The 14,536-nt window shown below is 37.4% G+C and overlaps 1 protein-coding gene across 1 annotated transcript in view; it reads right to left on the reverse strand.

Moving 5' to 3' along the window:
* The window catches only part of NECAB1 (N-terminal EF-hand calcium binding protein 1), a 198,880-nt gene that overhangs the window by 50,723 nt on the left and 133,621 nt on the right, over positions 1 to 14,536 (reverse strand). The gene's annotated exons all lie outside the window — the stretch shown is intronic.

Raw genomic sequence — 14,536 nt, forward strand, 5'->3', positions numbered from 1 at the left:
ATAAGAGCTGCAGAGATAACGGGAGTATCTAGCTCATCTCCCATTGAATCTGCCTCAATGTGAGGAAAAAGGACAAAACCCACTAGAATTAGAGAATAGACATCTGTAGAAAAGGAAAAGAACATTATCTGGAGAAAAAGCTTGGAAGGTGATTAACTCAGAGTTTGTTCTGTGCTTCATTTAAGTAATGACCATGCCATCATTTATTTTTTCTATTATGAACTAAATGCAGTCACGTTCCAGCAATTGGCTTAGTTCCTTCTTGATGTATTTATTATGCCTGATCTGTATTATACTGAAGCCAAAGGAAATTATGTGTAGTTATCCCCCAATTCAGAAAATGTTAGGCATGGAATATTTAAACAGTTTACTAAATCTGCTTATGTCCCTCCCTCAGGAACTTACCTGAGGCTCGTGTGCATCTAACTCAGCCACAAAAGCACCATGCTTTCAAACAGCCCCAAGTCTACCCAGAGATCACGGCATATACAATAGCTATACTCGTCGAGTTTAGTCTCAGGAGACAGGGGGCTGTGCATGGTGCTACCTGCTGTTCTTGTCTTCTACAGTCTCAGGGAGAACCAAGAAAGAAAAAAAAAAAAACAGGCTGGCACGGAATAGGTGCCAGACCACTCATTCAGGTCCTGAGACTAGCGAGCTAAACCCGATTTTCTAAAGTATTGAGTGGGAATGACAAATACAAGTTCCGTTAAGAAAGATTGATCTAGCTCTGTCCCTACATGATTTTTTTCATGGGTGAAAATATAAAACCAAAAGGAGTAACAGTGACAAGATAATGCCTGAAGTTACGATGTGCTGGGGAATCTCAGGTCACGGTTGTAAACCCAGAAAACCAAGACGTAATTATTTAATCTTTCTGGGTCTCAGTTTTCTCATTTACAAATCAGACGATAACCCAGGCATACATTCCAACTCAAAAATATTCTGTGCTTCTATCAACTCTAAATTAGGACATAATGGATTGTGGCCTCCTGACAGAAATTACTTTGGAATTTTTCTTCTGGTGGCCCAATCACCTAATGCCATAGAAATCCTCCTTTTGTTCTTATTTTGAAATCATGAAATGTTTCAATCATCAGTTTCTCTTTAAGTCCATTCTTGTAGGTGAACACGGAGAATTCTCTTATCCACCATACCTAATGATGTGATTTAAAACTTAAAAATTTTAATGCCTTTAAGCTCCACCTAAGAAACTAACCATAAACTGAAACATTACATGCTTATAATAACCTAAGGATTTCTGTGAGTTAATTCAAGGTAAAAATACACCAAATATTTAATTTTATCAAATAGCTTAGTAGTGAATAGCAATAAAAACTTCAAAAATTATTCCTCAATGTGTTTTTAAGTTGAGGAAGTCTTTCTTTTGAAAAGAAAATGTATGACAGAAAAAAAGGTGTGCTTGATTTTTTCCCCAGTCATTTGCATTTTGTGAAAGCATATTTTTTAAAATAAATTTTATTTAAAAAAATTTAAAAATGAAACAAAATTTATTAAAATGCCAAGACAACATATTGGTGTAGTCAGAGATTATGCCAATTACATTTGCATCTCAGTATACACTGTGACTAAAGCAAATGATAAAATTTTATACCTATTTGTAGAGGGCCTGGAAAGGGAAGAAAGCATACATTCACCGAGCAATGCATTATGACATTAGCCTCACTCTTTTCTCAGTTAAATGTTAAGTATTTGTCATGTCAGAACTATAGAATTGCTTATCATCGCGATTAGATTTTAGCTTTCTAGACTCAAAGGTCATGCCTTATACTTCTGTGTGCCTCACGGTGCCTACACCAGATACTCACTCAATACTTGATTGCAGAGAAACTCCCAAGTTTAAAAATGTAATTGGGTGGCTACTCTGGTCTTACATAGCAAGATTTTGGTGATGCCAAAGTTCAATATTTAAGGACAGTTAAAACCCGATAATTGGCTACTCCATGGCAGCAAATTAAGAAGTGGTTCTTATACTGAGATTTACCTCCCAGTCTGATAAGACTTCGCTATCCTTATTAGTGATTCTTCAGAAAATATTAAGAGATGGCACAACCAGCTAGTACATTGGACAGAATTGCTGATGCCTGGACACTGAGAGTGGTGGTGGGTGGGTTTAAGGTTTGGGGGTATTCAGTTTTTTGAGTCAATACGAAGATTGGCTGTTATGTGCTAACTCTTGATCATAAGGAGAAAAAAAGAGCTTGTTTTCTACTGTTCCTGTTTATCCTTCCAGACTCCGCTCACGGCACCATCTCTGTAGAGCCTCTCCTTTCCTTGAGCCACCATTTTGCTTCATGGGATTAGGCACACCCTTCTTTTCCCTTCTCTGTGCTCCCAGCCAGTGTGTAGAATTTATTATTGTATATTGTAATCTGCTGTCTACTTGCCCATCTCCCTCAGCCTAGGCCAGATCTTTCAAGGTAGGAAATATATCTTACAATCATCTCTGCCTCCAGAATGCCCAGAACAAAGTCCGGCTGCCCCATAAATGCTTAAAGGGTATGTGAGCAGCAGGTGTGGGTGAGTGCAAATTCAGGCACCAGAGGGCGCGTCTGAGCGCTGGAAACTGCTCTTGCCTCCCTGCTCCCCCCACCCAGGCACCAGCTCCCTCCCCTGCCTCTAGCTCTGGCTGATGGCAGACACTGTTGTCCAGCTTGCCTGCTCGTGTGGGCTCTGCGATAAATGGAAACAAAGTTTGTTCTTAACAGACTGTTTGTCCTCATTTCATTTTCTGGACCATGTGTCAGTCTTCTTCCCTTCCCTTAATCTGAATCCCAAGGTTTAGGACTGCAGACCCAGGTGGCATGGATCCAGTCTTCCCCTCCTTCTCTCAGATGTGCAGCAGATGTTCCTTTGGACGGCAGTGGCAAGAGCAGCAGATGGAAAATTAAATAGATAACAAGCTGGAAAATGTCAAAGCCTGGCCCTTTCTATTCTCAACAAATGTGTTGGTTCTGCAGGTACAAAAAGGGATCTTTGCATGCTGAACTCCCCAAAGACTGATATGTTGGCTTAAAACAGTTCCTGTAAGCAAAATCTAGAATTTGAGAGACTGGCAGAAAGAACATACACTGGTCTACTAAAGCAGTAAAAAAACATAGTGCCTGATATCGAGATTCTGCCACTTTTTTTCAGAAACAGTTTAATCCTTTATGTCTATTAGAAAAGGTATGGGTAACGAAGGCTAATGATATGTTCCCCAGATTCCAATAACGTTCATTCATGTCACTGATAATTGTCAGTTAAATTAATCTTTACGTGGAAATTGTTAAGTAGCATTAATATTTCTGTTTGTGCCTTTGCCAAGCTAGAGTGTGAACATTTCGATCTACCTATTTCTTTTGTATGGAGCTGACACAGGGTGAGGATTCATTTAAGTAAAAACCCCAGCATTAGAAGCAGAGCCCTTTGAAAATCAGGTTTCTTAGGGCCCTGCCTGTGCATCTTAATTGTCAGATCATTTCTCAAAAAGCAAGCTCCTGCCCATCTGCGTAATGGAAGAGTAGAGATCCCGGCTATTAAACCACTATGAATCATCTGAGTTAATTAGGAAAATCAGAGCATCAGTCTTCCCTGTTTGTATTTGCCCTACTTGAAAATTAATCAAGTCTGTGACATCCAGGCTCAGCGTCTTCTAGTTTATGAGATCAGATGCAATCACATTTAGCAGGGGGTACTGCTTCTGATCGCCGTTTGATCTAAGCCCCTGCAGCTTTCCCTGTTCCTATGTGAGACAGCTGTGCCAGCTTCTAGAACAAAAAATTCACTTTTACAAAGATAAGTTTGCCTTTTTTCCCTTACTCTTCCCCAAACTGTTACCTTTTAAAAAATAATAACTGGCTTATACTGCTTTATCTATGTCCTATTTTTGTAAACATTCTTAGACTTTCATTTTAAATGACTTTTAAGCTGGGAGAATACTATATCGAATTTAAGGCTTAAAAAAAAAAAAAAGAACTGGTCCTTACTTCAGTCTTAAAAATGGACTGAGGTTAATTCCAGATACGTAGTCAGAAATTTTAGATAGCGGTACAAGAGATTAAAATATTTTCACACTGCATATTCCCAAGGATTAAAGGAATTATAGATTTTCAGGTTAGTGAAAGAGGAAACAAGGCTCTAATTCTGGAATAAAATGTTATTAAATTATCACTAAATTTAAATAACTTGTAAGCCCTACGTTGAGATATTCTGTAGTTTGAAATCAGAACCTGACTTCTATTATTTAAGACCTTTACATTGACAAACTCCATTGTAGAGGGCTCATCCTAAAGTTATCAAAGATTGATTTCATGTAGGTTTCTTTCCTCTGGCTCTTCCTATTGCTCTGTTTCGTACCAGGAGACTAACAAGAACATATGGCCCCTTGGATGTCTTTGCCGAAAGAATAAAATAATCCCATTCTGTTCAGAAGTAATCTTCAAACAAGTGGAATTTTGGCAAAAAACAAAAACAAAAACAAAAACAAAACCTGGATTTGAATGTGGAAACGATAAACAGAGTCAACCCAAATTTGAGGGTTAATAGCTAACAGATGAAGATTTGGATCCCATTTATCACATTTAATAACACAGTGTGGTGATTAAGAATCTGGGTTTGAAGACAGTTACACAAGTTACACATAAGTTCTAATCAGTGTTTATGCCACTTAACAGCAATGTGAGCTTGGGGAAGTATTCAACCTAAGTCTTTGTTTCCCTAACTATACATAAGAATAGTGGCAATCTCATAAACTTGTGAGGACTGAATGAAATACAGCCTGTAAAGCACAGGGTATGATGACTAGCTTATAGTTTCTGATCAATGTTCATCATTGCTCTCAATCCATTGGAGGAAGGATACTACAAAGTGTAATGAACAGATAATTGGCTCAAAATTCACAAGGCTTGAGCTTGAATGCTGTGGTAACAGTTCACTTCAGAATTCTGCTAGTATAAATATATGTTGGTGTTCAGTGTGTAGCAGGCTCTTCACAAACTATTAAATTTTGGAGTTCCTTCTACATATATATATATTTTTTAAAGGTTTATTTATTTATTTGAGAGAGTGTGAAACATGAAATAAAATGAAGTCACATGTATCAAGGTGTTTTAAAATGGAGCCAGGAGGTCCTTAAGGAAGTAAGCCTCACACATGACCTCACATATAGAACCATGAACTTTTAAATTGGGCCAAACCACAGATCAAGGACTCTGCAAGAACACCTGTAACTTGCTACAGGAAGAGACTTTTGCTTAGTGATAGCCTTAGCAACTAATTATGTTTAGGCAAGATTAGTGTTCTGTCCCCATCATCAACCAAAATTCTTTATAAACAACTTATATAGGCATTCTCTTTTTGTCTTTAAAAATCCCTGACTTTTGCTCCCTAGTGAGACACTATTTGGATTGCTGCCCAAATCTGTGTACCTCAAATGGCAATTCTTTGTTCCCAAATAAATGCTTTTGCTTAATTCCTGCCTCTTGACAATTTTAGATTGACAAAAGCACACCACATACCTAAGAATATCAACTCAGAACAAACATCAAGACATATTTCTGTAAAATTATTGGGCTTTAAAAGACAGTAAAAATTCCTTGTGCACTTAGACATAAACAGCAAATGACTTACGGGGTAAAAAAAAAAAACAAAAAAACCAAAAACCTAAAAACTGGATTATCATGAGAATTTCCAAAAGAAAACTTTTTCTGTCAGAAGAACGTGAATTGAACCATGAGAAGGCAATCAGCAAAATCTAGACCATGAGCATCTCTCTAAAGGACTGCCGGGTAACCTGTAAATTAAAAGTCATGTTAACACACATAAAAATGGGCACAACTAAACTACAGTTTTTAGAGATGAACATTCATGTGATGAAACCATAATAAAATGCAAGGAAATGATTACTACAGGAATCTGTTTGGTCCTTATATCCAGGGGGACAGAAGATAATTGGAACAAGGCACATGGAAGGGTTGGGAAGGCTGGTAGGTTTGTTTGGTTTCTCGATCTGGGTGGTGGTTTAAAGAGCGTTTTGCCTATAATCATTAAGTTCTACATGTGATTTGCGTGACTTTCCTCCTTTTCATTTTATTTTTACAAAAGTTAAGATATGTGGAGGAGCCAGCCTGGTAGAGATACACCATCCTCATATTTTTGAGACATTGTGGGAGTAGACAGATAAGGGCTGTAAAATACAGGAGTCTTTGGCAGGCAGTAGGACAAGAAAATCTGTAAACACTTCCAAATTAGTAATTTTTATCACCTCTCATATACTATCTTCTCAACTGCTAGCCTGTATTTTTCTGGAATGTAACATAGAACCAAATGTTAAATTTTTTTTTCAGCATGAAGAGCAGAGAGCTATATTTACACATAATTTGGGCTAAATTTATGTTTGTTGATGTTGATAATAAAAGATCATCAAAATTTCTTCCCCATAAATATGCTGCTTTCTACCTTATTGCTCACACACTTTTCTTCGAATATCATTTTTAAGCATTTACTACCTCAAGGTTAACACGCACTTGTAATTTGACTCCTCCTAAACAGTGTATGTGTCAGATGGATAGTTCTATTTTAACCACAATCTTAAAATATGTTGAGTTAGTATGTCTAAGTTACTGAATTTGTCAGAGAAAATACATCTTCAAAACGTCATTTATGATCTTTCAACTTTCAGAGACATATTTTCTTTGTCTTTGATCTAAACAAACCCTATGACAGCATAATGTATGGGAAATATTAGATACTTAATATATCTGAGCATGGACACACTTTTGGATTTAATTGCCTTTATGGCTCACTCACGAATAAAATACCAAATCATTCCAGTAACTTTTTGTTCAGGAAAAAAGTATCTCTGGGAATAGTAACTTCTTCAGAATAATAAATAGGCAAGGATTTTTGCCAGTCAGACTTAAAAAAATAAAAATACTATATTTCATCAAATATGAAGTGCAATTATGAGATGCATCTTTTTTTGTATTTTATACACCACTAGGAAATAAAAATATTTGCAATTCAATTTTATACACCATCAAGTGCAAGATGCATCCCAATTTCATAGACATTAAAATGTAAAAATGTATGCATCTTAGAAATTGATGAAATATGGGGTTTTGCTACATTTCATTATGACAATGACTAACAACAAGAAATAGTCTCTGGGCGCCTGGGTGGCTCAGTCGTTAAGCGTCTGCCTTCGGCTCAGGTCGTGATCCCGGGGTCCTGGGATCGAGCCCCACATCAGGCTCCCTGCACCGCGGGGAAGCCTGCTTCTCCCTCTCCCACTCCCCCTGCTTGTGTTCCCTCTCTCGCTATGTCTCTCTCTGTCAAATAAATAAATAAAATCTTTAAAAAAAAAAAAAGAAATAGACAGTCTCTTTATACCTGTAATTCATGCTTGTATGTCTTTCACATTTAAAAAAATTTTTTAAAAAGATTTACTTATTTAAGAGAGAGAGAGAGAGAGCGCACACACACTGGGGGTGGGGAGCAGAGGGCAGAGGGAGAAGCAGACTCCCCTGCTGAGCAGGGAGCCCAACATGGGGCTGGATCCCAGGACCCCGAGATCAGGACTTGGGTTGAAGGTAGATGCTTAACTGACTGAGATACCCAAGTACCCCTATGTCTTTCACATTTTAAGGTCTGGAATGTTATACTGAGAGACAATACTGAACATTTCTCCTATGTGTTCAAGAAAATGGTCAATGTAAGAAGAAACTGGCTATGGACTGAAATCATAACCACGGCTTGCCTTTCTTAAAATTGGGTTTGTGCCAAGGTCTTCTGGTTCGCTTTAGAAATATCTAGATAGGCTTATTCAAAATCTTCATATGCATCCTGAAGACTAAGTTAAGCATTCATGGTGGAAGTGTTTCTATGGTACAACGTAACTAAAATAATGCAGCTTGCTGACACACACATCCTGGGTAGATTACAAATAGTAAAGACCCCTTAATTCCTAGGTGATTAAAAACACACAGGCAACTATACAGGGAACACACATAAGAGAAGAGTTATAAAAATCTACCTATATTCTCCTTTCTAAAAGGTCTTCTAGATGATTATATAGATTACTTGCAATCAGTTCTGAATATCTTATTTTCAAACTGATAAATTGGAAGGTAATATTTACATTAAAAAATTTCCTGGAAGCTCCACTTTTGGCAACAGAATTTATTAAATTACCTAAAAAATACTTCTTTTACAAAAATATTAAAGTATGATGAATATTTTAAATACATAGCAGAGCTTCTAAGAAAATAAGAAAAAAAACCAGCAATGGCCAAAATGAACAGGAAACAGACACACAGACTATAGTGCTATCATCTAGCACTGAAATCCTTGCTGTCCTGTAGGCATTTTCTTGAGCCAGAAGCTTTAAGTTTCAGATTATAATTTTGGGGGGAGATGAGATGAGCCAAGGTGGAGAGTTGGAATTGGAACACACAAAGGAATATTATCCATAAACAAAGAGAGATGACAAATTGTCTCAGGCTTAGCTATGGGTACAAAAAATTCTTCAAAACTTATAACCAAAGCTTAGTCCACATTAGAGTTGGAAGCTCAATTCCTTTACCTGCATGATGCAGGGGATCCCTAAACTGAGAGATTAATGTAAAGTAGTTCTGTATTAGTAATATCCCGGGGCACCTGTCATAAACCAAAAAATATATTCTTTAGGAAGTACATCATCAAATCACATTTCTCAGAATACCCAATGATTTAATCATCGAAGTATGAATTCACAGCGAAAAAAATTCTATCTAACATGTATCCATATTGCACAAATAAAAGAATCACAAAAAAGAGTTTGCAGAAACATGCTTCAATGCTCAAATTAAAAAAAAAAAAAGTAACTGAAAACATAAGGAAAGAGAGACTACAACATAAAGCAGGGCAGATTTCAAAAGAAGCGATATGAACTTGAAAAAAAAAAAGAATGAAACACTCAATGGACAGATTAAATATCAGATTAGATACAGATAAGGAGAGAATTAGGGAACTAGAATATAAATCTGAAGTAATTATTCAAATAGAAGCACAAAGATGGACAATATGTGATAGAAGGGATAGAGAAAATGAGAAGGTCTAACCTTCTAGAGAGTTCTAAGAGGTGAAGAAAGAGGCAACAGCTGACAATTTTGCAGCATTGAACAAAGCTATGGCATCTCAGATTCAGGAATCACAGCAGATGCCAAGCAGCATAAATAAAAATCAGCCCTTAGACGCAATATAACATCTTAAATAACAGAAGTACTAATACTTTATTTTCTCTTCCCTCTTGAGGAACCTGCAGCTGAAACAACATGAATGAACCCTTGTTCCAGCTCTCTCTGGACATGTGGCTGTTACCCCTGGCAGATGGGCTCTTCAGGCAGAGGAAGTGGCAATCATAGGCTCTCACCTTTCGAGTTCACCACAAATAAGTGGTGAATCTTTCTCAAAGTCCCTTAAATGCCAGAGTGCAAGTGATCAATATTCTGCATGGGTCCCTTGAAGTCTCCACTAGCTTGGGACAAATCATCTGACATTGCACTTTAGAACTTTCAGCAAAATAAAGATGTTTCAGTAATTTTCACAGGCTATATTGGACTTTCCCCTGTTCCCTTTTGAAGTTACTGGTCCTGTATTTTTGCCCTTTTTTTTCTATTATGTGTTCTGATTTTCCCTTATTGACTTATAGAACTTCTTGAAATGTTCTTAATATCAGTCTTTGATGGCTGAGTTTTACAAATACATCCGCCTGTTTTTCATTTTCTTTTCAAATTTTTTTTTTTTTTAAGATTTTATTTATTTATTTGACAGAGACACAGCAAGAGAGGGAACACAAGCAGGGGGAGTGGAAGAGGGAGAAGCAGGCTTCCCGCTGAGCAGGGAGCCCGATGCGGGGCTTGATCCCAGGACCCTGGGATCATGACCTGAGCCGAAGGCAGACGCTTAACGACTGAGCCACCCAGGCACCCCATTTTCTTTTCAAATTCTAAGTGCTATCTTTTGAAGTTCAGATTCTCCTGAATATAATAAAGTGAAAATGATCAGTTATACCATATAATAGATACATTATTGTGTTCTGTATCTTGTTTATGAAATCCTTCTCGAGGCCAAAGTTAAATTTTCTAATATAAAAAAATACTCTTAAATCTTTACTCTTCTTCCATACATTTTTGCCAGATCTATCACAAGTTAGGTTTCTATAGATCTCCTAACTATTGGTTTGTAGATCTATGATTTTTTATTGTTTTCCCTGCTAAACTCTCTTATTCATTTTCCTAGAACTCCCATTCTATGTTGCAGCTTCTCACTTAGCTGTCTCTTAATCTTTTATATTTTCTAGATCTTTGTCTTTTTGAGCCACATTCTGCGTGACATCTTCAGTTCTGTCTTCAAGTTCCCTTATTCTCTTTCCTGCTGTATCTAATCTACTGTTAAACAGTATCCTGATGCATTAATTTCAGTTATTATATATTTTTGACTCATACTTATTTTTTGTTCTTTCTCAAATTTTCTTGGTATTTTTTTGTATACTCCTGCTCAATTTCTCACATTTTTAACCCCACCATGTATTTATATGATACATTAACATTTTTATCCCCTACCTGATTATTTTCAATGTATAAAGTTTTGGACTGTGTGTTGAGATTTTTAAATAATATCAGCACAAATTATTTGCAAGATTAATCTTTGAAACCTACCGGACAAGATTAGGAGGATTCAGGGGCGCCTGGGTGGCTCAGGCGGCTGCCTTCAGCTTGGGTCGTGATCCCGGGGTCCTGGGATTGAGTCCCGCATAGGGACTCTGCCCCTCCCCCTCAGCTCCTGCTTTCTCTCTCTCTCTCTCTCTCTCTCTCTCTCTCTCTCGCAAAAATAAATGAAATCTTTAAAAAAAAAGATTAAGAGGATTCAAAGAGGATTTGATTTTACTTTGGTCTAGTTCCTGGGGGCAACTTATCTTAGAATAATTTTAAATTAAATTCTTGGCTTGAGGCTATTTTCACTAAACAGGAAGTTTAAACTTGGCTTGAAAATTCATAAGGAAGGGCTGACTTGTTATAATTCTCAGTTACCCTTTGTTAATTTGGCGCTCAGAATCATTAGGGGTAATTTTCCTTGTTGTGAAGAGCAAAACACTTTGGGTTTCAAGTTTATGCAGTTGGTCTCTTATCGGAATCCTTACCATGGAGATAAAGCTCTTCTTGGAATGTAAAACATGACATCGCCTGGGTGGCTCAGTTGGTTAAGTGTCTGCCTTCGGCTCAGGTTGTGATCCCAGCATCCAGGGATCGAGCCCCACGTTGGGCTCCCTGCTCAGTGGAGAGCCTGCTTCTCCCTCTCCCTGCCACTCTGCCTACTTGTGCTCTATCTCTCTGTCAAATAAATAAATTAATTAATTAAATCTTTAAAAAAAAAGTAGAGTTGGTTTTGATAATTTTTTTTCCCATGGACCAATTATTACTCATTCATGAACAAAAAAGTCAAAACTTACCTACTAGTCTATGTAACTTTAAGACCTTAATCTCTTTTGACAAGTTTGTGAGGCTTAAATAAAGTAATTCATAGAAAATAATATGCAATATCTGTTTTGGTAGGGTTGGGGTAATAGATTCCTTGAATAATCCTCCTGTTTAAACAAAATAAAAATGATGGACACAGTATATATTTTTTAAATTCCTAAATGTATCAATTATCTGGAAAGAAAGTAAAGACTTCTCATAGGCCAAAATCTAAGTGAAAGAGGGACCTCAAAGAAATAATCAGTGCAGGGAGGCTGGCTTTAATCCAGTGACCTTAAATTTTAGTTTTGAAGACTTTCAGAACACCATGGGAAAGGGAGAAGGCCTGGCCATGCTCCCAAGAAGGCTCTCTAAGAAGGGAGAGGAGTAAAGAATGGGATCAAACTTAAGCGACCATCAACTTCATATAGACTGATATAACACAGAAGATGTTATGTACAAACCTAATGGTAACTACAAATAAAAAACCAGTAGTAGATATGCAAAGAATGGAGAAAGGAATCCAAGTATATCATTAAAGAAAGCCAGCAAACCATGAAAGAAAGCAAGAGAAGGAACAGAGAAAAACTACAAAAACAACCACAGAACAAGTAATAAAATGGCAACAAATATGTATCTATCAATAATTGATTTGGGGGTGCCTGATTGGCTCAGTTGAACATCCAACTCTTGATTTTGGCTCAGGTCATGATCTTGGGATTGAGCCCTATGTGGGGCTCTGCACTGAGCATGGAGCCTGCTTCAGATTCTCTTTCTCCTTCTCCCTCTGCCCCTCCCCCTTCTCACACTCTCTCTCTTCCTAAAAATTACCTTGAATGTAAATGAATTAAAGGTTCCAATCAAAAGACATGGGGGTGACAGAGTGGATAAAAAAAAAAAGACCATATGCTGCCTACAAGGGAGTGTTTCAGAGCTAAAGACACCTAGAGATTGAAAGTGAGGAGATGGAGAAACATTTATTATGCAAATGGATTTAAAAGGAAAGCCAGGGTAGAAATATTTATATCAGACAAAATAGTTTTTTTTTTTTAGATAATTGTATACTTTATTCTACTTATTACTAGTATCTCTAATGAAAATGGTGTCTGATAACCTGTAAATTTACATGTAATCATTTTTCAAAATGATTTCTGTAGGTTACATTAATGCATTTATATCATTTAATGCATGAAAATTACAGATGTCTTCTGTAATGTGAGATGCCCCTTTATTTTTTTTATTTATTTTTTTAAAATTTTATTATGTTAGTCACCATACAATACATCATTGGTTTTTGATGTGGTGATCCACGATTCATCGTTTTCGTATAACACCCAGTGCTCCATGCAGTACGTGCCCTCCTTAATACCCATCACTGGGCTAACCAAACCCCCCTCCCCCCTCCCCTCTAAAACCCTGTTTGTTTCTCAGAGTCCAAAGTCTCTCATGGTTCATCTCTCCCTCCAATTCCCGCCCCCATTTTTCCCTTCCTTCTCCTAATGTCCTCCATGCTATTCCTTATGTTCCACAAATAAGTGAAATCATATGATAATTGACTTTCTCTGCTTGACTTATTTCACTTAGCATAATCTCCTCCAGTCCCAACCATGTTGATGCAAAAGTTGGGTATTCATCCTTTCTGATGGCTGAGTAATATTCCAGTGTATATATGGACCACATCCTCTTTATCCATCCCTGTTGAGGGCATCTCGGCTCTTTCCACAGTTTGGCTATTGCGGACATTGCTGCTATGAACATTGGGGTGCATATGGCCCTTCTTTTCACTATATCTGTGTCTTTGGGGTAAATACCCAGGAGTGCAATTGCTGGGTCATAGGGTAGCTCTATTTTTAAATTTTTGAGGCACCTCCACACTGTTTTCCAAAGTGGCTGTACCAACTTCCATTCCCACCAACAGTGTAAGAGGGTTCCCCTTTCTCCACAACCTCTCCAACATTTGTTGTTTCTTTCTCTGTCCATTTTTGCCATTCTAACTGGTGTAAGGTGGTATCTCAGTGTGGTTTTGATTTGGATTTCCCTGATGGCTAATGATGATGAACATTTTTTCATGTGTCTGTTAGCCATTTGTATGTCTTCTTCAGAGAAGTGTCTTTTCATCTCTTCTGCCCACTTTTTGACTTGATTATTTGTTTTTTGGGTGTTGAGTTTGAGAAGTTCTTTATAGATCTTGGATAGCAGCCCTTTATCTGTAGTGTCATTTGCAAATATCTTCTCCCATTCTGTGGGTTGCCTCTTTGTTGTGTTGACTGTTTCCTTTGCTGTGCAGAAGCTTTTTATCTTGATGAAGTCCCAAAAGTTCATTTTTGCTTTTGTTTCACTAGCTTTTGGAGATGTATCTTGAAAGAAGTTGCTGTGGGCGACGTCAAAGAGGTTACTGCCTATGTTCTCCTCTAGGATTTTGATGGATTCCTGTCTCACATTGAGGTCTTTCATCCACTTTGAGTTTATCTTTGTGAATGGTGTTAGAGAATAGTCGAGTTTCATTCTTCTGCATGTGGCTGTCCAATTTTCCCAGCACCATTTATTGAAGAGACTGTCTTTTTTCCATTGCATGTTTTTTCCTGCTTTGTCAAAGATTATTTGACCATAGAGTTGAGGGTCCATATCTGGGTTCTCTATTCTGTTCCATTGGTCTGTATGTCTGTTTTTGTGCCAGTACCATGCTGTCTTGGTGATCACAGCTTTGTAATATAGCTTGAAATCGGGCAACGTGATGCCCCCAGCTTTGTTTTTCTTTTTCAACATCTCCTTGGCGATTCGGGGTCTTTTCTGATTCCATACAAATTTTAGGATCGTTTGTTCCAGCACTTTGAGAAATGTCATTGGAATTTTGATCGGGATGGCATTGAAGGTGTAGATTGCTCTGGGTAGCATAGACATTTTAACAATGTTTATTCTTCCAGTCCATGAGCATGGAATATTTTTCCATCTTTTTGTGTCTTCTTCAATTTCTTTCATGAGTGTTTTGTAGTTCCTAGAGTATAGATCCTTTACCTCTTTGGTTAGGTTTATTCCGA

The sequence above is a fragment of the Halichoerus grypus genome, chromosome 5 (genome assembly GCF_964656455.1).
Source record: "Halichoerus grypus chromosome 5, mHalGry1.hap1.1, whole genome shotgun sequence".
Lineage (NCBI taxonomy): Eukaryota > Metazoa > Chordata > Mammalia > Carnivora > Phocidae > Halichoerus > Halichoerus grypus.